This window comes from Pomacea canaliculata, linkage group LG13, assembly GCF_003073045.1.
Source record: "Pomacea canaliculata isolate SZHN2017 linkage group LG13, ASM307304v1, whole genome shotgun sequence".
NCBI lineage: Eukaryota > Metazoa > Mollusca > Gastropoda > Architaenioglossa > Ampullariidae > Pomacea > Pomacea canaliculata.
This window is the reverse complement of record NC_037602.1, coordinates 6,814,352-6,837,291: the sequence shown is the minus strand read 5'-3', so window position 1 is coordinate 6,837,291 and position 22,940 is coordinate 6,814,352. Positions and strand designations below refer to the sequence as shown.

Here is a 22,940-nt window from a genome sequence, read left to right as displayed (position 1 = left end):
TCGGAGTATAATGTCCATGCCTTTTTATCTAAAATAAATAAATAAATATGGTTAAAATGTCAAAGGCAAAATTAAAAATGAAAATAATTAAAACCCGCAGACTGAGATGATTACAAGTCTAATACCTCAGCTTGAGAAAAATCCCAAATTCTAAAAAGGAAAATTCTGCTAATCTTGACTACTATTTTTCTAAGCACTTCTTACTTCAAAAGAGCCGCGGCTGGATATTGGAGGTATGTCGAAGAAGCTATAGAGGTAGATAAAGACATGAAAAGCAAGAAGTCATCAAGGTTCAAAGAAGTGTAGACCTCGAGACCATCAGAGGACCTAGAATTCTCCACCTTTAGCGATCTCTCAACAAATACAGCTCCGAGAGAAGATTGGAGGATGGGGTTAGGGTGGTCAGGGGATCCAGACCCTAGATGCTAATCCATTGTCTGGCGATGGACTTACTCCTCTCTGACAGAGTTTTTGATGGCGTTCTCGTGTTACCTGTATTGTTCATTGTGCAATCTGCCTCAAAATAATCCCATCGCCCATAAAAATGAGAGATAATTCATCTGTGATGTTGGCGACAGCTGCAATGGATATGCCCAAAGTTTTCCGTTTCCAAGGCGGATATATTTCATCATAGGTTTGCCAACTGGTCCTGTACCTGTTGATGTTTGGAGGGCTGTAAATAGCGAATGGAAGCAGTTTTTTTCTGGAATTTGGCGAGCTTGAAAATTCCAATTAACTAGAAACTAATCATTACTCCCAAACTCTGTTCTTTAAAAAGTTATTTTTTGTTTGATAAATTGGTTGCTTTAGATTCCATGGATTTACCTGTATTTCACACAGCTCCGCGATGAAGTTGCAAAACAGCTGTTGCGTCAATAAAATGTTTTGTAACACACACACACACACGCACACACACACACACATGCACACACACACACACACATGCACATGCACCAGAGAGCAAGCTGTTTGGGTAAAGGCATCTGATGTGTGCAATCTGTTGCGTGACACCCACGGAGGATTAGCTGTATTTAAGCAGTCATTAGCCACATTTTCTATGATATTCTCAGACAGGTTTGTTGATAATTATTTTTCATCAAACGATTCTAGGAAAAAAGATCTTAACCCAAAGTTTATTATTCTGAATGATAAAAAAAAAAACAAACAAATAAACAAACAAGCAAAAGAAAAAAACAACAACAAACAAACTAGGAAGCGAACTATAATAATACAGAAATAGATATTTTTGAGTCTACTGGTTTTGAACACATCTTTATTTGCTCTCTCACACTTCAGTCACAAGCAAAAGCAATAGTATAGCTTTTCATTGGGTCACGTGCTGAGCCTCACTTGAGATGGGAATAGAAGGGAGGGCAGATGGAGGCTGGTGAAAATATGCAGACAGGTCCTCCACAGACGTGCACTGACTGCCGCGGAATCTTGCAAGTTTGTCCATCGCGCGCCCCTGCTGCTTCACATTAGGAGTGGATCATTTTCGAAACATTTACCCTGATCCTTTCTGCCTTGCTTTACCCCCGGGGAACAGAGAAACCTTCCCAGAATATTTATTTACTCGCCCCACGAGAGGATGGAGGTGGAGGGCTAGCATACGTTCCCTTGTCAAATGTGGGGCTGGCCCTTCCTCCCTTCCTTACCCCTCCTTTGGCTATGAAACGGGGTCTGGGCCACCGGGGAGAAAACTGTTTCCGACAAACAGCAAGAAGAGATTCCGAAGTCGCTCGTAAAAATTAAAAGAAGGAAGGCAGGAAAAAAAATTCCTAAAGTAAAGGGGAGGGGTTTATTTAAAATTGTTAAAATAGTTTATAAATTATGCTGAAACCAATGAAGATAATTATATAGGGTATATTATAGTCGCGCAGAATCGAATCGTGTGTGTTTGTAAGTACGTACACACTTTAAGCTACCGGAACATCTGTTCGTGACTTTGTTTGGTTTGTTTGTTATTCCTGTGTGCCTATCCGTTCGAAGACCTGTTAGCCTGTCTGTTTGACTCTTCGCCAGTCTGTTTGCATGTCGGCCTTAGCATCGATCATTGCGCATCTTGTATCATCTCGCCCCCAGAACTGCGCAGCACATCCATGTCTGTTTGCCTCTCTGCCCGTCTGACTGTCTGCCCGTGTTTGTAGTTTTTATGCCCGCAAAACACTATTTTTACAGTCGATGGTTGGTCTAAATGGTCGGAACAGCAGAAAGCTTGCTCCGGCATTCTGCTTCTCAGATCGAATCTTGCCTTGGGGAATATCTACGTGAGAGCGCGGTGGGCTTCAAACCGTCAGCATATCTATGAACTAGGCACTAGGGATGCTAGTCATGATCTGGTGACCTCCATCCCTCACAACCTCACTTTTATTCACCCCCTCCTCAACATTATGATTTAGGTTATTTGGGAACCTTTATAAAATAGTGTATTTGTAAATACGAGACTTGCTTTTGTTGGTATTTATTTTTTAACATAAGCCTTTTTCTGTCATAATAACATATCTGTCGGCCTACTCCCTGATCTCCAAACCTCTTTGTACTGCACCCGAACCACTACCCAACCAACAACCGCATCTCCATCATCGCTGATTATTTTCCGCTGCATGAGCGATCAGAGAGCATTGCATCCATGACGGCAAAGATCGTAGACTAAGGGTTCAGATCTCGTCTGGCGCAGGTCATTTCTCTCTTGACATGACGCCACCCAGTCTCAACCTAAGTTCTTTTTTCTGCACATTTCTCTAGTATGGTGTGTATTTATATGTTGACATGTGTTTATATCAACGCAGCCTTGTGTGATATGCATTATTTGCTCATTTAACACCATTTTCATTCAAACTTTAAAAGACTTTTTTTTTTCTAATCCATTTTCGTAATGTCACGTTGTCGATCTAAGTGCCTTTTTTCTGTAAATAGATTCTCTTCTTATGCTTTTGTTGTTGACGAAGTGTATTTAAATGTTGAAAAAAAGATCATCTTCTTACTATTTTTTCAGAGCCTGTCTATTTGTACGACCCTTGGAGCCTGACACTCCTCCACCTGTGTTTCTGGAAGGACCTGAGGAAATCACGGTGCAGGAAGGTGACAGGGCTGTTCTGCCTTGCAGAGTTAAGGACCTGGGAACAAAGCAGGTGAATATGCACAACATAAAGCTGTTTACTTCCACACCTTCATTTTTTTATACCTGTGTAGGGGATACAGAGAGGGAGAAAAAAAAATGAGAGAAAAATAGATGAGATATACAGAATTAGCTCATTTAAAAGTCTATCGAGTGTAATATTGTTTTCAGGTGACTGAACTGAGCAAAGTGGGGAACTATTTCTCACACTCTGTACAAATAATATCCTCTGTAGATGCTCACACCACCCTAAGCCCACCCACCAGGCTCCAGTTTTTATGGTCGGCCGTTAAGTTGCCGGCGACAGCAAGACTTTAGTCAAGATTAATTAAGCGTTCTGTAAACATTCTCGGCTTCAAACCTCCTCCCAGTTTCTGTTACTGGTGATGTTTAAAGACTCCAGAAAACCTTCAAACGCCGAGGTTTTTTGAGTTCTGCATATTAACACAAGCACCAGCATGTCAGAGATTAATAGCATCACAAAGTTAGCCACGTCTAACATTACGGCAATAATCCATCTCATTATTCTTATTGTGATTTTTTTTGCCATGGAGAGGGAGAAGATACTTCATTACCATATATTTTGCATCTCAATCTTGTGTAGCTTAGGGGGATTGCCATAAAATTACTGATGTGTGATATGTGGATGGCATTAATAAATCTCTGCTAAACGATTTCTGAGTCCGACATCGTCGTGAGTGTTAAATTGCTTATTACTCTTATTACTAATTACATTTCTCTATCTAGCCATGCTTCCCCAAACATCAAACCTTATCGAGAGGCTACCGATTAGGAAAGGTTAAGTTAGGGGGAGGGGGGAGACTAAAAGTTTGTAAAGTGAAAAATAAGAAAGTGGAAAGAATGGAGCAGCTGTAAGTCTGGACACCTTACGATGTTGCCGCAACCACCATCAAATAACTGTTCAGCTGGTTTAAAGGTCAACTGGGATGCAAACTATCGGTGACATTTTCCCCACCACCTTTCTGTCCTGATATACAGGCGCCACATGTATCACCATGCTCAGAAAGAGGTCGGGAAAACAGATATCAGGATAGAAAATGGATGTGTCTTGAGGGCAACAGCTAATTGGAAATCTTGGGCTTTTAATTATTCGTATTTGTGTATACAAACGTACGCCACAAGTTTGAACTCGTTCTCGTGTATGATGATGTTTGTAGACATGTATATCGCGAGAAGGGATATAGAGTCTTCCCCCAGGGCTTGGAATTGTAGTAGTTTGAGTTATTTTGTCAGTCACTCGAAATATTGTACCCTACTAGGTCTTTAAAAAGTGTTAAACACGGTTAGGGGTCGGACAGTCTAGTGCAGTGAGCTTCCAAACCTAAAGGCCTATTCGATGGAGCGATAACCGTCTAGATGTAATATGTCTGTCTAATCGTGTGAGTTGGCACGGCCAGCTTTCGTGGAATGGTCCAAAGTTGATGAAGTTCTTACTTTTGTGACAAACTTTGCTAAGTCACAGAAGTACAGTCATTCCTGTTTTGTACGAGTATGGAGGAAGAACTGCAGGTAGTGGAGGACCTTTTTGAAAGGCAGTGAGGGCGACTGCTCGAGTCTTACGATCGCGTTTATTTGGCTAGACTGGCTGCCTGACAGAAGAAGGAAATAAAGGAACAGTGATGAACATTGGAAGCGAGACAGTCTTGTCAATAAACCTGAGATTATATTGAGATCATTGTGAGTTAATGTGGTGCAATGTCAAGGGCGATGTCCGAGTATCACGTGCGCCCACACGCGCCCACACGCGCCCTCACTCACTCACATGCGCGTGAACAGATCCGGAATACAGAGAAAGAGCGAAAAAGAGAAAAATAAGGAAGATCGCATCTGAGAAAGGCTCAGAATGCCATCTATTGACCTCAGAATGATGGCCCTTTTACCTTACCCTCGAACTCTTCATGCGGACTCCATTTTTTACGGGCGACCTTAAAATCCTTAGTTTATATCGCTTTAGTTTTCCCGGTGAGCCACGCGGCTTTGATGTCCCGACTCAGTTGTGAGTATCGAGGTAATTTTCTCAGTTGGAAGCCTTCATATCGACCACAATATTGCCGGGGCTCCCACTATTACCGCCACAAAATGAAACCTTCGTTTTAAGGGAAAATTGTTCTCACTCAGTTTATATTTGCTGGCGTGTACGGGTTTGTTGTTGTCGTTGTTTTTGTTGTTTTTGAGTGGGAATGGGCTTTTGTCTCGCAACAAGCACACCTCAATCTAATTTCGCAAAAACTTGGTATTTTTGGGGGCAGGTATAAAACCTTTTTCTGTAGATATGCCCCCGGGAAATATCACGACGTGCAAACTCATGCATAGCACGTGACTCTCGAGAGAAAAACTTTTTTTGAAAGATTGTTTTAAAGGAGATGGAGAGTACAGATTCTAAAGTTAGCCAACTGCAAGGAAGCCTGGTTATTTTCTTATAAATTCATCCACTACGGTTAGCGCCTGTCACCGATACAGTGAGGATTGACTGTCCTGGGTTCAGATCTTGTCTCGGGCTTTCTGTTTTTTCTCTCCATGTGTATTTTTTTGCAGAGCCTGCTGCTTTTCCGTAATATTTGTTCCGCACAAACAACATCAGTTATCTCTCATCTTTTTCTTATTAATACAATTATAATTATATATAATTTGCACATAGTTTGGCCTTTACTTGACCTGAAATTATAACAGGCTTTCTTTCTAAATGAATTACAGACACACCTAAACATAAATTAAATATTTCTCATTCAAAAGACTTTGTAAAACTTTATTGTGTGGGGCTAATGTCTGGAGAAGAAGAAGAAAAGATTAGGGATGGGAGTTAGCAGGTCTTCGCTGAGGAGGGATCCGCATGCGAGTTTGAGTAAAAGGTGTGAAAGTTGTCGATGTTATCTCAGAGAATAGGAAAGCCATTACGGCGTGAGTTCCAGACTCGAGACACTCGAAAGCATCTGCACGATGTTGAAAGTTTGTCTATTGTTTGTACTTCCGGTGAGACTCAGAGACATAAACAGTGTTGATATGACACCACTGTATTGTTTCAAGGTATCTGTCGATCTGCGGATTTGTTTTTAAAAGGTTTTGTTTCTCTCCTGGCACTCTCGGCATCATTCGGCAGGAGAGAGAGGTGTAGTTCATCAAGTGAAGAGTTCAACAGCAAGACCTCCCAGTGATCGATTTCGCGAAGTGTGGTAAATAATCCCGAGGCAAAAAAAGAGATTGCACCACCATACCAGCCTCCTCTAAGCATCGCAGTTGCTTTTTAACACGGTTAGATGGAGTGATAAATTGAAGAGAAAAGATCTGAAGAAAGTTGATTCCTCCAAGTCTGTATTTTAGACAGAACTTCTTTCCTATTTTCCCAGCATTGCAAGATAAAAAAATTTGTTAAATAAATTAACACGTGCTCAGAACCTTTCTTAGACAATAGATGATGGATTTGAGAAAAATAAATGATACAAACATGAAAAGATGTAAACAGAAAGTAGGGAGTGATCGATTCGAAGAATCGAACAGAAAGTTCCGAGCTTCAAAGAGATCTGATTTCGTTAAAAGGCAAAGAAAACTTCTGGCTTCAATGATGGACGCAAAGTGACTCTTTAACTGAACGAATAGGATGAAGAAGTGCTTGAGGAGGTTCTTGTAAGGGGAGAATGATTTGATCCTCAAAGGAGACTGAACTTGGTATGTGAGACACCGTTTAAGTCCTTAGTGTACTCGATGAACCATCGACAAGATTTGTATCGTCTAAATGCGATTTTAAGTGGATATATTGAGATGACGAGAGAGAGAGAGGTAAAGGTTATGTATACGGATGAATAAGCAGCAGATGGAAGTGAGCGCCTGGTGCTGACAGCCACACGTGTCAGGGTAGCAGACCACCCGTACCTTGAACCCGTTGGTAGTGGAAAAAAGGTGTGAGTGTGTGTGTGTGCACGCGTGTTATAGAGTGTGAAAGTTGAAAGCTAATGAAATCCACTCTGTTTTCATTCCTTGTTTGTATCCTGTGTTTAGTTAGAAGGATGTTTGTTTTGAATGTTTACTTTCTCCCGTATAAGATATTGCCAGCGGCTTCAAAAAAATGCGAAGCAGAAGAAATTGTGATGTTCCACGTCATAAAAACATAGATGAAGCTGTAATTCAAGAGATAGCAAGCTAGATAAGCAGAGAGACAGACAGAAAGAGGAAGTGGGAAGAGAAGGAGTGAGTTACGGGTAATCTCAAAACATCGCGAACCCGTTGCCGGACATGAACTGTCAAGTAAGGGGAGGGACATACACAGTACAGTCTTACTTATTTGATAAATATATATCTATAGAATGTAAGGAGTTTGTGTTGATGCCCTATACCCTGCATATTCAGAGAAACATCTCAGGGATTACACATGCTTACAAACCTTGCTTTTTACACACATCTCAACTGCATCAAAGTCAAAAGTTCGCCGCCATCTGATAAGTCCTTAGCTTGAATATACAGCCATCTGCTTCCTCTTTCTCTCTCTCTCTCTGCTTCCTGCTAATGAAACCTAGCGTTGACCCATATTATCTTTAATTCTGTTGAATTACCCAAGAAGTTTATAAATCTTAGTTTGTGCCAGAATATATTTAACATTAGTCTTGATTTGTCGCGACTACGTTTTCCTCACCGATCCACAGATTTCCATCGATAAGGTGGTGATGTCTGTTCTTCTTCTCGTCTGTTCCTTGGATTTAAAAAAAAGTCTGATTCATGATTCGTACGGAACAGATGCTGCCAGCTCCAACTTGCCTGTCGTAATGCCTGGTCAAAAAATCCGACTACTTTCCGAAAACACTTTTTTGAAGACTATTCAGAATGTATTAGCGAAACAAACAGCTGCGTTCAAGACACAGAGAGAGAGAAATGATAGAAAGAAGTGAAAATTTGTGTAAAACAATTTGTGAGAGAAGCTCAGAAGAGCTGATGTTCTTCCTGACTCTTGGATTATCACTATTTAGAGAAGAACTTGCGAAGGGTTCAAAGTTCGAAAAAGGAGTTATTGATAAAGACCCTTAGATAAGTAGATAAATAGAAAAGAAAAAAAAATACAGACGGAAAAAAGACAAAGACAAACACCGACCGATAAAGAAAGAGCTAGAGAGACTTAGTCTCTGCTTCATTCATTCGTTCGTTGACTTTGTTCTTTCATGCGTGCTCCTTAACCACTCCTCTGTCTACTTGTCTCTCATTCAGTCTCTGTTCCTTGTCTATTCACCGACAGGATCGATTCCCGCGTTGTTCGCCATTGTATGCGACAGATGTTTCTGCTTCATCCGGTGCTTCCCAGACCTTTTGTGCTCATTTCTGTCGGTTGGCGCTCCATTAATAACTTGATCTGTGACGTATAAATATTTAAGGTGCAGTTCGCGGTTGGCGAGTAAAATCAATTTCAGGTGTGTCTTTGTTCTGCTTGAGAGACTTGTTAAACAACGGCCATTAAGTGCGCTTTTCACACTAGAATTTAAACCTTGTTGCTATGAAAATTGTTTGTTTGTTTGTGCATTACTGTAGAATTATCTCGATCATTATCTAATGCATGCGTGACTGTCACAAAGTTGACCTGCTCTCAAAACACTTTTACACTTTTCATTCTTCTTGTTTTTGCTGATGATGGATAGGAGTTAATTAATCAATAACTAAATTTTTCTTTGTTTGTGACATTTAATGTTATTTAAATCAGGATAAATTAACAGATTATTTTGTCTCATTAAATATTTTAACGTGAAAATTACTTTATAGAATCACAGCCAATTTGAGATTTAATTAGAGCGATTATGCGAAGTTAAAGATTGTGCAATGTAAACACGAGCTTCAGTTAATAGTAAATAAATATGAGGGCCGCAATGATGAAATATTATTGTGTCAGCGTTACTTCCTTCCGCATTTTAATAACAATAATAATAATATAAACAAAGTTTGATGCACGTAGCAGATAATCGTGCTATGAAGGAGCTTGCTGTCAGAGCTTAAGAGACATGCACAACATATGCAGGACGGAAGGAGAAACATCTATGCGGACAAGTAACAAAAGACATATAGAAAAGACAAAGAGAACCTGGGACAAACAGTAAGAACGAAGAGGGCATAAATCTGCAGAGGAAGACGTGCAGGCGACTAGTCAATGGACTATAATCATTATTATTGACAACTATGTTGATTTGTGTAAGGAGTAATGCTCGTGAAACAAATGTGTTTATAGCACAAGATAAAAAAAATTCGATGGTGGGTAGATAGCGGACGTGGAAGGGAAGGAAGTTTTTCTTGCAGCACAGTAACTAAAAAAAAAACAACAACAAAAAAACAGAAAAAAACAAAACAAAAACAAAACAAAAAACAAAACAAAACAAAAAAACAACAAAAACAAAACAAAAAAAACAAACAACGACAAAAAAAACAAAAAACAAAAAAAACAACAAAAAAACCAACAACAAAAACAACAGAAAACAAAAAGAAAAAACCAGTGACATGAGGTTGTTTTGTGACAGCGATAGTGTACGATTATCAGACGAATAGTAGAGCAGCCGGGTGGTATGTGAGGGAAGAAGAGTTCAAACAAGTAGTCAGGAGCCTGCAAAGAAATAAAAATTCAGCCCAGACAGTTTGACTGAATACGAGAACTAATGGGAAGACAGTCCAGAAAACAAAGGAGTGACATGGTCCAGATTCCTAGCTCTAAGCAGCAGACGTGAAGTGGAGTTCTGTACTTTCTGGAGTGTTTGAAGAAGGTATGCTGGGCAGCCTGCAAGCAAGGAGTTAGATAATCAAGGCGAGCTAGAACAAACGCACCAGCGAGTGTTGGCGCCGATGTTATGGAGCTTATAACAGACTGACTGACAAATGTAACTTGTCTGTCAAGGGTCATGTCTGCAGTAATGGCGAATCCGAGACTGTGGACGAACGACGTGAAGTTGATGGAGTCACCCACCTTGAAGAAATTCAGAAATTCAAGATCAAAGAAGGCTTTTTTAAACCATGGAACGTTATACAAAAGCTAAAGGAGCGATAGTATTCCACGACCAGATGGGAGACTTCCTACAGACAATAATAGGTGTTCGCAAGGACGATCCTTGTTGCCCTTGCTGTTGAATATCTTTCTGGAAAACATCTTGTCAAATACTTCATAACCACTACAACACCATTTCCATCGCTCTTATGTAACATTCACTCGCAGATGACATTGACCTCATGGTTTCAGGACTCACAAATAGGATGTTGGACAGATTGAGTGCATATGGGATAAAGATCAGTGACCAAGGTGGACAGAACCTGGAAAATCAGCATCGTGAGATTTACGAACAATTTTAGGCTGTACAGTGTACAAGTCCTTTATAGTTCACATCCTGTGGTACGGGTATGAGAGGTGAACTCTGCTTACCGATTTTAAAGCAAGTGCTTGGAAAAACTGCTGCAGACCTCCTAAAAGAAACACAAGATCAACTATTTGGTTCGGAGCCCGGTGGCTGCCCTCACAGGACGCCAGGAAACCCTTCTAGCATCTGTGAAACCGTGCAAGCCAGTCTGGTTGGTCTTGTCACCGGGAACGACACTCCATTTCCAGGCCGCCATGGGAGAAGGTCTCAAATGAAATACGCAGATGGAGAAGCTACATGGCAAAGGTGAAGGCGTGAAATGGTCATTCCATGTAGGACATGCTTAACACCTCACAGTCCCTTCCTCTATAACAACTCGACCACCCACAGTGGTGATCAGCTGGTGCTAGTCAAGGGTTGGCTAGAGTGATGGTGATGGTGATGCTAACAATAAGTATCTTTGTCTCTGTGTATGTGTGTATATATATATAACAACAATAGCATGTGTGTCAATAAAGTGCTATCCAAGCTTCTATAAAAGGAATCCGGCTCTAGAGATAAACATGCCCCCTGTTAGTCTGCCAGGAGAAATCTAGAAATTCTAAACAGATCGTGATTAACACAAATTGTTTATTAACAGGAAGCTAGTCTCTTGATAACTTAGTCGCCACAAAGGACAAACGTGATGAATGGAAGGATAGTCTTGCTTGGTGATAAAAGGGAAACCTTGGCGCAGTCACCTTCGTTTAGTAATGCAGAACAGCTCCTCATTAACAGCGCAGACCATTCGTTTACTTAAAGAATAATTGCGAGTCTGATGTTGCCGACAGCGGAAGTCATTCATGAGGGGTTTCCCTTGGGGGGCCGTTAATGGAACTGTTACTCAGACGAATGGTCGGAGATCACTAGACTGGCCGCCTGATCTCGTAAAATGAAACGGCCAGCAAAGGAGAGAGTGAAGGGAAACTACACACGATAAGAGAGAAAAAAAAATAAAAGGCTGGATTAAAAAAGCAACTACATTCACTTTCTTGTTCTCTCCATCCATCTACCTTTCTCACACACGAACGCACAGAAACAAAACAAGTAGATACATTCAGGTCGACAGGCAGAGAAACTAAAAGTCAAGGGAAATAATGTATGAAAAAAGCATTTATATTTGCCCAAGATTACCTTAAATAAATTACCTTTAAATGTGCACTAAATCACATTTATTCCTTGAACAATATTCCTGACAACAATCCACATATTGCTAGTCCACCTTCTAAGCCTTTCGCTTGCTTTTTAAGTTTGTTTACTAGTCCGCCTGCTCGTCTTTCTCTGCATATTCAAGAAACTCTCAATCCTTATTATTTTTTCCACTGATTCATATTTGCATCTTTATTACTTGTCTGAACCATTGTTTCTACTTTCGTCCATGTCTCGTTCCTGTCTCAACCGCCGAGAGCATGCTATTTAGAAGCGTGATCACGCGGTATGTCAATCACACATAATAATAATAATAATAGAGTTAAAAATTCTTTAAAATCACGGGATCAAGAAATCTTTAACATTCACCAAACATCGGAGGAGGGGATCAGTCACCTGTGTATACAGAGATGTGCTAATAATAACCGGTGGCTTTTATCTTCAACTCAAATCTTTTAGCACCAAACCACATTTCGACTATACATTCTATTTATTTTATCCTACTAGTTTTTCGAATTTATTTATGCATTTCCGAGATTATCTCTGCTGAAGATTTTATTCGCGTTTATCATTATTAAGGTGTCCCTCAGGTACATTCCCATCCAACAAGTTCATTCATTCTTTGAAAAAAATCTCAAAGTAGTGATAGCGTAAATGTAAGTTCCGTTTGTTTGTTTGTTTGTTTGTTTTAGCGTTTTTTTTTAATTTAATCTGCAAATCTTCCATCCGGCTTCACATTTCTAAAGCAGCTTTCGGACCTTACTCCTACGACCTGTCCATAGTAATTTTCTATCAAATTCTAGAAGGTAATATTAGAAGACACTTTCAGCACTCAAGAGGAAACGTATCTCGACACCAAGCTCAACACTTAGCCTGACATCTGGTGTAGAACTACAAGAACTACAAGAACTAATATTGCAGGTCCACATAAAACTGCGCAGTTGGAGAACTCATCCTGACAACGTCCTCTGTTGTTTGGCTGATAAATGTCGGTTTTCTTTAAAAATCTTTTTGCACCACTTTTTCTTCCCAAATTTCTTTCACGTTTTGCATTTAAAATAAGTTTCTGACAGTTTCTTTCGTTCTGTTTTTTTTTCTCTCTCTTTTATTTTTTTAAATTTTCTGCGTCTTATTCTCAACCTTTGTCACTTCTTCCATCATCGATATGAATGTGTAGTGGTATTGGTGTTTTTGTTGTGCTTTCATATAGAGCTGTCCCTTATTGCCCTCTGGGATAAATAAAGTCTTATCGTATATCAATTCAGTTTTATCAAACGAGAGTGATGGTATAATTTTTGCCATTAGTGCCGGTCTTTGTTTGAATGTTCAGATGTACCCTCAGCTACTTCTCCGCATGTCCTTTGAAATCTCTTGGCTTTCTTTCAAGGAGAGTGCGTGTTTCTAGAACATTCTTTTCCCTGTCTGCTTTTTGGAACAGGTGGGTGTCGTCTGCTCCTTGCAAACGCAGCTTCTCCTGTGTTTTTTCATCTTGATGGCTGTGAGCCATGGCGCTAGAGGTGCAGGGTTATGATTGGTTCCTTCACCGACTTGTTGTAGTTCGGGACCAAGAAACGAAACCAGGTTTTCAGTGTGTTTATTTTTGTGTAGAACAGACGCTGGGGTTTTAACCTCCCACCATGGAGGGATCGCTTTCCACAGAGCACATGAGCTTCGTGGAGGGCAAAGCCTTGGGTGCCTTCCACAAGCTAGATGTCGGCATTCTCACAAAAAAATGCATTCGTTAGGATAGGAGAAGATAATTATATTGATAAGAAATGACCTTCAAAACAGCAAGTAGATGTAATACGTTTAACTAAATATAAAAAGGACGAGGTGTTAGTTGAAGATTTATTGGTTTAAGTATACATGTGTTTATGTGTTAAATACCAATAACTGTTAAATCTCACTTGCGCCCACACAACATCAGCAGATCACAAACAAGTTTTAATCTGATTTTTAAAAAAAGACAAACCTTGAAATAATTTTTAAAAGTTCGTGCTGACGTAGGAGACTCAACTGAAAAAAATCCAATAAATTGATTAGATTAATACTGTTTGTGACATTTGAACTTTTTTCCTGAAATCTTTTTGATTTAATGTATTTGGCTGGAAGCAGATCCTGTTCCTGCTGTTCAGAACCAACCACGCATCTGAATGCTTAATAAAGAGTACCCGGATGGAGCTTATAAAAATATCGCATAAAAGTTAATTCACATCGTTCACAGCCACCGACACTTGAGAAATCGTTCTCTCACGGCCCTAATTACCCATAGAAAAGAAGTTCAGTGGAGAAAGATGCTAGCAGCCTCCGGATCGTGTTGCTGTCTTAAGCCGAATATGAGACAGTTCAGTTTTTTTTGCGGTTAAGAAGTAAGTGCTCTAACATTTACTTTGAGTTTTAGTGTGTCAGTGTGTGTGTCTATCTGTCTGTCAATGTGTACTTCTGTTTCTGCGTCTAGGAATTAAGAAAAATGCCCCAGAATACACGTGGGTTGAGCTATCAAAAGTGAACCTTTCATTACCCGAAAACTGCATTATTTCCTTTTGGTGCCTAAATCTGAATCCTAAACAAGATGCTACACTTAGACGGAGAACGATATGTTGATATGAAGGTACAAAAATAAACGGAAGATAAAAACTGCAAAAGAAGAAAGAAGAAGAAGAAGATGATGATGATGATGATGATGATCTATTTAAACGCCTGCTCATTACTCTGGAAGCGTTATCCTCACATAATATAAACTGAAAATTTGAAACATTAATAAATAAATGAAATCATGACAAAGGAGAAGAAGATAGCGGGGAAGAAAGTAATGTTGATCGAAGATTTGTTTTCTCTTTAAATAAGTTTTTTAAAATTAGTTTACTGGCAACATTATCAAACTAACATTAGCACTCTAAACACCACATCGTTGCCATTGCCGTTCCTTTGATTGTCGTTGTACGTCCTGCCGCATAAAGGTACATTACTCGAGCTGAAGTATTAACACGGTTATGCCATTCCAACGTCTTCACCAGCTCGCAACAGAGAACTTTGATCATCATCATCACTGCCTTGACTGCACTGGCCGGTCCTGGAACACTCTGGAAAGGGAAACCTCATTGTGCCTCACAGCTGTCAAAAGTTGTGCTTACGGTCGCAGAACTCATGTAAAATATTGTAACACGACTGGACAATAATGCTGAACTGCTATTAACAGGCATCTCTTAAAGAAAACGAAGGAGACAAAAAGGGAAAATGGACAAGAAAGGAAAAGGCAGCGTGAGAGAGAGAAGGTGGAGAAAGAGTGATTGTGAGACGATTGGGCAGAGAAATTTAAAGCACTGCTTGGCCAAAGAATGAAAACTAATGCAACAACTCCGCAGCGCGGGACTAATTCAATTGCAAAGCCAACAGCAAGGGTGTATTAACGACAGCGGAAAATGTGAAATCAATGACATCAAAATGACCATCTCATACATCCATAGCCCGACTACAGTCCACACAGCGAAATGGACAAAAAAAAAAAAGAGAGAGAGAATCAATCAGAAGATATTACGTTTTCATCTTTTTAAAGAATTAAAAAAAAAATTCTGCCCGTTGCCCTGTCGAAATAGCCTGGAACGAACGTGATCCATCTTCACGTGAGGCACGTTCGTCCTACAGGGCTGATGTCAGCTACTTCCTCTTCCACACCAGAACGTCTAAAGGTTCTAAACGAGTTTTCAAACTGCTTCGCATTCCCGTAAAGCTGAAAAGCAGTTGCCTTGCATTATTGATGAGGCTGATGCAGGGGCCGCTAGATGGCGCGGGCATTGTGATCACAATGGTCCTCGTCATCGGTTGCTCCCTAAGTGCTGTGAGTCCCCTATTTGTCGGAAAGCCGCAGGTTGCTGGGAGGTAATCAGTAGATTACGTCCATATTCGGCTGGATACTGTCTGATCCACGAGAGTCTTTCTCTCTGTCCTCCTTTCCTCTCAGGTTCTCTATCTTTCTTCTTTTTCCATTTTCTCGTTTATCATTTCAACGCTTTGGTTCATTGTCAACCGACAAAATGTTTCTGTCTTTAAATCATAGAAGACAGAGCAGTTACAGTGTGGAAACTCAATAGGTATAGTGAAAATATTAATTTGATCGAACGGTGAGATGTAGATACTGTCTTCAGTGTGGATACAATACATTGATTATTGGTACAGCTGCTGCAGCATCCAGACAGGGTTTCTGACCAACAAAAGAACGACTTTTCAGTTTATTCTTAAGACAAATATTTATTGGAACGAATTTATCCCTGTCAGCAGATATCTTCGATTACACAGCCATTCTTTGGGGGAAAAGTAAAACCAACTAACCAGCCAACCAACCAAACCAACCCAACCAAACCGACCAACCAACCAACCAACCAACCAACCAACCAACCAACCAACCAACCAACCAACCAACCACCCACCCACCAACCACCCAATTTTAAAATGAAATCCTACAATGGCCAAGGGCAACACAACACAAGAATTGAAAGTGTGAGAATATTGACATCGCACACTTCACTCACTCTTCCCAGAATCCATCTCCCCAATCCATTTCACGACAACAGCTTCCGACTGTGCTGGAGGCAGGGAAACTATGTTTCAAGTGGATGGTGGCGACTGCTTGTCCTGCCCCACAACATTCCGCCACTACTCGTAGGTCGGACAAATTAGCTTAATGCGAGACAAAGGCCGGTCTGTTGGCTCCCCGGTGTAGCGGATCCACCTTGCCCTTCATCAGATGCAGGCCAAGCCCCAACCGCTACAAGTAAGTGGTTCGTGGAGAGAAATGATATTATCACATTTATTGCAAAGGACTTCTTTGCCAGCACTCTGTACAGAAATACAGATCGTATTGCAAATAATGGACTGAAAGACGACTCGCAGCATTTCCAGAAAACAAGTTCTTGTTGTTTATTTATGTTACTTAATGAATCCGCATATTCTGTTTCACCAAACCGTGAAGATGATGATGTGACGATGAGCTCTTGTAAAGAGTAAATAATTTACTATTGGTGAGTTGCACTTTACAAGAGTTATTTTCTTCGTGTCGATGATGGGAAAATTTTGCACAAAAGTAGCCCATAGTTTCAAGTTCTTGAACCTGCCACCATCATAATATTTCTTGTTCTAGCTGTTGTGACTGTTTTCAAAAAATCGTTTGAAAGCTTGGCGATCGCATGGTATAAAGAAACTGTTGTGTTTAGACTGCCATTGTATCCACGTCCCATTGATATGGGAGGAGATGTTTGTGATGGGAAGGAACTCTTGATCAAATGTGTCGATGTAAATGTAGCAGGTGTGGAGAATATTTATTTTAGAGGCATGAGTGCCTAGTAAATTAAAGAACAAAGGACTGAATCAACGAGAGTGCATCCTGGTAGCAATCGATGTAATTAACTTGTCGACCAAGCTGGAGTAGGTCAAACCGACTAATAAAAAAAAAAAAAAAAAAATCGCTACATTTTGCCCTCACAGTCAACTTATTAAGAGAGAGGTAGGTAGGTGATGGTGAAGAAGAAGAAGAAGAAGAAGAAGAAGAAGAAGAAGATGATGATGATGATGATGATGAAGATGATGATGATGTCACAGTGTAGCAGCCCACGTCACGAATGTATCTGAGCTCTATGTCTTCCATAAAAGTACGTTTCTGTCGATGCAGTACTCCTACACCTCTTCCTCCTCCCCGCTCCATCTTTCTGCAGGTCCTTGTGACGGAGCAGCCTGGCACGGTTAAGCACACTCACCGCCTCCCATGGTCATAAACATTATTTGACATCCCCCCGTTGATTGCCTGCCTGCACAGCCGCTCATATTGACGTCCTTTGGGCCACGCAACGGGGCAGCGCGTGGTGCGGTCTTAATTGTGTGATCGAACTTCCCGCTGATGATCAACCGACCGTTGGAGTTGCTTCCCTTCAAGCCTTAAAACGCGAAAAGAGGGCGCCACCGCAGGCGCCTGTCTAATTTTGACGAGCAGGTGAGCTCGCACGTTCCACCATCACGCTCTAAGCTGCGCGTGCCGACCGACGAGGGAAGAATGACATCATTTCAGCCCCTGCAAAAATTCATCTTTTTTTTTTTAACCCTTGGCTGAGGTTTTGCAGAAACAGACAGCAGAAGCTGTTGTGGACAACAAATTTTGTATTTGCCCCTCAAGACAATTTTGCGCCTCTTTTTGGAGAGAGTTCCAGCTCGGTTCGTACATGTATATTTGTGAGTGCTACGTGGGCAGATTTTTATTATTCGAGACAAAGGCAACACACAGACGCATACATTACAAAAGATAAAACAATCGATGGATTGATGCCTGGAATTCGATCCAGGGGTCTTCACTCACCCCTCGAGGAAACGCCGGGTTATGGAACGCTTTCGTTCACGGAACAATGCGTTTGTTTGATTAGATTAAGCCCTGGAGCCGTGTATCTAGTCTTTGTCATTGCAGGCTGTGGTCTGACTCTGCAGGCGCTGTCTAAATATTTGCAGGATTCTTTTCTGTGGAAAATTGTTTGTTCCGCTTCAACTTTACAGAGTGTCATAGCTCCAGCAAGCAGACCGCGCCATATGGGTGTTATATTTGTTATGTGTTAATCTGCTGTTTTGTTTTGCTCTCTTGGTGGATGGTGGTGGTTATTGTGGGTGTAGACATCAAATAAGTCCTGTTGCCCAAAATTAAAGCTATAGCTTACATTGAACTCAAGAAAATCAACATCAGGTCGACTTGCTCAGCATTTGATACAACTTGTAAGTTAATCTCCTAAAATGCACAAAATTGTATTTTATGAAAACTGTGTAGACAAGCGTGTACTATCTGTTGTAAAATCTGCAGATAAAATATTCATTTACATGATCATTGAACATATGCTTTCTCGAGAATGTAAATTATTTCCTAATTGCACTACAAACAATGAAAACATAATAAATGCTTTTTAAGTTAAATCAGACAAATGACTATTTAATATCAGAGCTATCTTGCAATACTGGAACATATTTTCGAATTAATTCTTTGCTAATCTTTCTTCGGAGGTTTATTTACAGGTTCTTCTATGGGAAATACATAAAGATGTAAAGAAAGTATTTACATCCCTTAATGATTGATTTAAAAAAAAAATTTGAAGCAACATGGACATCCATATTTTCAATTAGCAATGTCGTTTAATATCATTTTACAAGATGATGTCTTAATTATAAAAGTATATAAAGTATTATTGCAGTTACCATAAAATGCTAGATTATTTAGTTGCGAACGTGTGATGATTTCTCACTTTACTTTAAAGGAAAAACCACTAAAGGGAGGCATATTTCCATTTTTCGTGATTTTTCATTTATCATTATTTAGTCTGCCGTCTGTGAAGCCCATCTCCACCAAATCATGACACTCTCTCCAACACCCACTCCTTTTACACTAAGAAGACCAACTCCACCCTCGCTGACATACTACAACTGGAGAGTCCCTCCCGAGAGCTGTTGATGTGGCTACTTATTTGAACAAGGCAAGAAGATAGCTGCTGCAGATTACTTAATCCGACAAGTAATAGTGTTTAGACTGACAACACCAAGAAAAGGCCGTCTTCACTGTCCGTAATGGCTTTAAGCACTTCGCCAAGAGAAGGTTCAGGCTCAGGGGAAAAAAAAGTCTCTTCTTGTAAAATTCTGACGCGTCTGCTGCAGGATGCTAACCGCGCTGGAGTTATCCCAGTGTTTATTTTGCTAGTCCTCCAGTTCTGAAGCCTTCTCCTGGCTACATCACCTTGTGCACGATGCCAGAGTATCGGAAGCTGTCGGGAGGAAAAACGAAAGGTGAAGGCGTTGAAAGACGATTGAGCCTGTCGCTAAGTGCGGAGGTACAGACACATTGGAGGGAGGCTTACAGTTGGCCGCCATCTTTAGTGTCGCGGCTGAGCTTGCAGCTCCATTAAGTGCAGGCCAGGTTTGGACAAAAATAAAGAAAGACAAAGAATAAAAAATAAAGGAAAGAATTGACAGAAGAAAGAGAGAAAGAGCGTTTTTACTGATTAGGATGTCATGTATATGCATAATGGAGTTTAACAAAGAAACCTCCACGTGCTATTTTTAAAGAATGACGTCATGCTCATGTTTGATCGGTTCTGTGATCTTGCTGGAGGTCACGTGTTCTCTTTGCAGCGTTAATCAAAGTCTGCCTGACAGTGTGTGCGCGTGCGTGTAAGCTGTCATTAACAAACTAATTTATTAGACAGCAGAAGATATGTGTCCGCAAATCGAGTCATTTTATCGAAAAAGCCAGAACACTCATTAATGGCGTATGAAATAAAATATCCGTTATTTTTATGTAATATGTTTTATTTCATAATCATCTTAACCCTTTATGTATGAAGATGTTTCACGTTTGCTGATTACGTATAGTTGTTGAAGTATAACCGACGGAAGAGTTTACCCACAGGACGCATTACTGTTTTCAAACAAGTGCCAGAAGGACTTGATTAAATTGCAGCCTTCAGACCGAGCATTTTATTTTCGTCAGCCACGTGGACACCAGGGTATATTGCTTGTGACACCGTGTAATTCCACTGACTTCATTTGTCTCTCTCGGCGAGGACAGACAAAGTACACAGCCCCGGCGTCTGCCAAAGCCTCTAGTGACCTTTCTAGTCTTTGGCGAGTCTTTCACAATCGCCATGGACAGGTCTGGCTGTTAACAGGACATCTTTAAGAGAGATATATAGCAATATACTCGGGCTTTCTTTGTTCACGGCGCTATTGTTCGCCGGTACTGTACCTTTGTCGATGTTTGAACATATATTTGAACATATGAGTATACTTTAAAAGTCTTTTCTGCCAGAAAGTTTCAAAGGTCTGAAATATAGAAAATTATTGCTGGACATGAAGCTGAAACAGATACCGTTATCTATCTTTGTTGTACACATCTGTTTGTGTCTTGAGAGTAGAGTAGTTGTTTTATTTTGTCTCTTCCAGTGCACTTAGCAAAACATTCGGTGTTATCATCGTCTTTCCCCAAACAAATTTACACTGTGTAAGAATGATGTTTGACTCCAAGAAACACCGATCGTTTTTAGTAACATGAGACCGTTGTTTTCAAAAAACTAATTCTTTTTAAATACTTCCGTCAAACTATTTCAGAACATTATAAAAGAGTGGTTTTAGTATCAAAAATAATATTTAACAGTTGTTTTTCAGTGAGATTAGGATTTCATTCCACAGTTTCAACTTCTGGCCTTCTTTCCTTTAGAAACAAGTGTTTCTGAAGATATACTGATGTGTATCATTTGCGGTTTCTTTCCTTGCTAGCAAATTTCTTATAAACAGCTATTTGGTGAGATGTTTTCCCACTTCTTTCCGCCATCAAATAAATATCTTTTAAAAGGAGAAGTGAAAAGGGGAACAGATAAGAGAATAAACAAGAAAAGTGATAGATAACAGAGGAAAAATCTAGGAAGGGAGAGCTCAAACAAGATATAGAAATATCTGATCACTCACTCACGAAAGCTTGCCTGATCTCTTCTCCGTTCTGTAAGCTGCATGAAATATTTATTCATGTCTCAAAACCCCACTGTTGAAAATACACAATAATTTAATTTAAAAGACATGAAGAAATCAGCGTAGAAAAATAAAACAATGGAATTAATCGGTTTCATTTCCGCAACCATTAACTCATTGACATGTTTGCGAGTTCTCTAGCTCCTCTGAGAACCTAACAAATTCCCTCGGCGTAACAATTTCAAAAAAGTTTGGCAAACCCCCCTTCCCTTATTCCTGGATTATTTTCACTTTATTGAGCATTTTTTTTTGTATTTGTTGCTATATTGTATTCCCTGCAGACGCAGCTCAGAGGAATAATAACTTGTTTTGTTCTTAAAAAAAATTCAGTCTTAAACCAACCATTTTTGGAAATAAAAATATTATCAATGTTATAATGTCTGCTTTGAAAAAAGTAGACTAAAGGTCAATGAGTACGCAAACATCTGGATTTTTTTCATTTTTTATATCACGTGCAGATTTTTCGGTCTTTGGGTGATCTTCATTATCATTATCAATATCATCGTCGTCGTCGGATTTGTACAGCGCATTTTTCCGTGCAGAGGGTACTTTAAAAAACAAACAAACTCAAACGAAGTACAAGATAAGGTTAAAATCGAGCCGGCAAACAACACTTCAATAAACACACGTTCTTAGTAAGCAGGTGACACCAAGGCAAACAGGGACTAAGTGCATGGATGAATATTAAATATTGAGTAAGAGTAACAGTTCGCTGGATTATAAAAGATATGTCTTAAAGTTGCGGGTTTTGAATCCAGACTTGTCATGTTCAAATGTAGACATAGCCGGAAGAGAATTCCAAACAGTAGATATGGATCAGAACAGCGTTGAGAGAGCAGGGTATCCGTGATGCGCTCCCTGACGTGGAACTCAATGACGGGCACAAAGTCCACCAAAGGCGTTTAAAAACAAAGAAACAAACAAACAAAGAAAGAAACAAACAAACAAACAAACAAAAAACCAAACAAGAAAACAACAAAAAACTGCAAAGCAAACAGCGACCAAGAATTTTAGGATCGCAACATGCTCCTCGAATGCTCAACAAAGATAAAAAAGAAAAAAGAACCCACAATAGACCATAATGTAACGAAGACCGTTCTAGAAAGAAGCTGGTGACCGATCACTTTTGTACACTTTGTGTGTATATATATATACGTGTATATATTCATGCGAGCATAGAAGGGTAAATTTCTCATAGTTTCAAGGTTCCCAGATTGAAAGTAGTCACCATGTCTAAGTCAAGCATGTGGGAAGTGGAGTCCAGACGTCTCCTTCCGCTGTCTTTACCTCCCCTGATAAATCAGGTTCCCATTTCTGTCCAACATCTCAGGGTGGGCAGGGGCAGTTTATGAGCCACAGGTCCAAGCAGGGCTCAACCCAGTAATCTTCTGTGACTCTGCCTTTCTTATTGCGAGTGTACACCATAATTTAAGACATTTATTTATATTCTAGTGTAGCTGGAGTAGTACATCTGAGAAAAGTTGCAAAAAAACTAAAATAAACCCAAACACATAAAAAAAATGAAAAGAAAGAAATAAAAGACAGAAAGAAACAAAAGAACTAAACAGCTAAAAAAAACTCAACAAACAAATAAATAAAAAAGCAAGAAAAAGAACAAAGCAATCAAAAAGAAACAAACAGCAAAAAAAATTAAAAAAAAATAAAAAAAAAACATTTGGTGCGATAGAAGAGTTTATCACGCAAGAGCTGGCACGACAATCATCTGCACGACATGACCCCTAAAGGGCACGACACTACAGCTAAGA

The 22,940-nt window shown here is 40.0% G+C and overlaps 1 long non-coding RNA gene across 1 annotated transcript in view; it reads left to right on the top strand.

Annotated features, from left to right (window-relative positions):
• LOC112554030 overlaps positions 1 to 22,940 on the top strand; it is a 64,166-nt gene that overhangs the window by 37,717 nt on the left and 3,509 nt on the right. Inside the window, exon 3 of the long non-coding RNA XR_003097186.1 lies at positions 2,996 to 3,131. This is a non-coding gene — a long non-coding RNA (uncharacterized LOC112554030). The remainder of the gene's footprint in view (positions 1 to 2,995; positions 3,132 to 22,940) is intronic.